This window comes from Octopus bimaculoides, chromosome 8 (genome assembly GCF_046866305.1).
Source record: "Octopus bimaculoides isolate indiv1 chromosome 8, ASM4686630v1, whole genome shotgun sequence".
Classification (NCBI taxonomy): domain Eukaryota; kingdom Metazoa; phylum Mollusca; class Cephalopoda; order Octopoda; family Octopodidae; genus Octopus; species Octopus bimaculoides.
Window position 1 is genome coordinate 82,779,230 of NC_142935.1, and position 2,402 is coordinate 82,781,631.

General features: G+C 30.1%; 1 protein-coding gene across 2 annotated transcripts in view; it reads right to left on the reverse strand.

The window, feature by feature from the left end:
- LOC106875343 (uncharacterized) overlaps positions 1-2,146 on the reverse strand; it is a 205,805-nt gene extending 203,659 nt beyond the window's left edge. For both annotated transcript variants that reach the window (XM_052970202.2, XM_052970201.2), the window contains exon 1: positions 2,003-2,146. The gene's annotated coding sequence lies outside the window, so the exon portion shown is untranslated. The remainder of the gene's footprint in view (positions 1-2,002) is intronic.
- Positions 2,147-2,402: the final 256 nt, after the last annotated feature.

Below are 2,402 nucleotides of genomic sequence, written 5' to 3' on the forward strand. Positions count from 1 at the left end.
ATACATACATATAGATATATATATATACATACATATAGATATATATATATACATACATATAGATATATATATATACACATAGATATATATATATATATACATATATATATATAAACATACATATATATATATATATACATATACATACATACATATATATATACATATACATACATACATATATATATACATATACATACATACATATATATATACATATATACATAATACATATATATATATATACATGCATATATATACACATTATAAATACATATAATGTACACACATATATATATAATACATATATATACATATATACACACACATGTATATATACATACATGTATATATACATGTATATAGACACATGTATATACACATATATATACATACACACATATATACATACATGTATATATACATATATATAGACACATGTATATACACATATATATATACATACACACACATATATACATACACACACATATATATACACACACAAATATATACACACACAAACATATAGATATACATATACACCCACCTATACATATATATACACATATATACATATATCTACATACATATATATATATATATATATACACACATATACATATATATACACACATATACATACACACACATATATACATATATGCATACACACATATATACATACACACATATATATATGCATACACACATATATATATATATACAAATACATACACACACATACACACGCACATATACATATATATACACACGCATATATATATATATATATATATATTATATATATATATACACACACATAATATATACAAGTCAATCACATTGTTCAGATGTGAACAATAAAATGAACAGAGACTAATCTAAGTGCATGCATATATAACACAACTTCCTTGGCATACTATAAAATAATGTACATCGAAACATACATGAGGAGTGTAGTGTTATTAGCAAGCAAGTAGGTTAACATGTAGATGTTATAGTGTGCTCTCATCACCACCTGTGTTACGAGTGAAACTGGTCTCTTCATTTATTTACTAGACAAGTATACACAAGGAGAGAGAAAACACAGCTTGCAACACTCAACATTAAACAAAAAGACCTATAGAAATTTCATATAAAATCATAAACATGCAATCACCACGTAGTTCTTTATGCAGAGGTTGTAATATTTATTAGATATTAGCGTTTGTTGTTTGAGGTAAAGGTTGAAAGAGAAGGAAGAGGTTGAATAGTGAGTAACTAAGAGTTAGAAAGAGAATAGAGGGTTAAAGAGAGAAAATAGATGGATGGGGTGGATGGAGACGAGAAAGATATGTAAACACAAGAAGAAAGAACAAGAACAGTGAAAAGGAGCGAGAGAGAGAGGGAGAAAGAGATTCGGCTACTACAACTACTTCTAATTGAAGTGAGGGTCGCCATGTTGAAATAGTGAATAGGCATCAGCAGGGGCAATGGTAGTGGTGGCAGTAGTAGATATAAGAGAGAAGGAGGGAATGATAGCCAGAGAGGGGAGGGGGTAGACACAAACACAGACATGCACTAACGACAAGCCTCAGCACAAAATATTATGATCAGACAATATTTATTATTACTACTACACATGGACAATTAAATTATTCCTTGTTTGTTATTGGAGTTTATATACCAATGAGAAAATTAATATTCTTTAAACATTATCGTTAGAAACGTTGCATTTTATCATATAATCGAACATTAACGACAGATAGTATATTATACTTAGTTTACGAAACTGAAAAAAACGTGAAATCAGCAATCACTTAAATCTTCAAACATTTCATTATTAAGCATAGGCTAATGTAAATACATTATGTATTTACATTTAATCAACAAAGTGAGTGAGAGAGTATGAGGTGGAGTGAATCATAAAAGACATGTGAGGGAGCGAGTGAGAGAGAGAGTGTAAGATAGAGAAGTTACTGTGTAAATAAATATAAATTATGATCAACGAAACACTTACCGATCTAAAAGGAAAATAGTATCTCGCTGTGAATCTTTGATACAGTTTGGTATCCACGAGGTTAATATTGTATGTAAATGGTCGACAATATAAAATCGGCGTCTAACAAGAGGACTCACTGACTGGGATTAATTGAGGCTGGTCACATGACCTGTCATTTTGAAGGCTTTTATTGATGAGAACTGGTTATTTATAGTACAAAACACGGAACCAACCAATGAAAAGCTTGTACTGAGACTCACAGTTAATACAGGGACCCTGATAGTGCTTTCTCATTGGTCAATCTAGGAATCCCTCCACCTCTCTCCCTTTCTTTAGTTGTTGTTCACTTCTCTCTTTTAGTAGTAGACTGGCTTGTCATGGTTGGTCTTATCCGACACCTACGCGCTCCTCACACCGA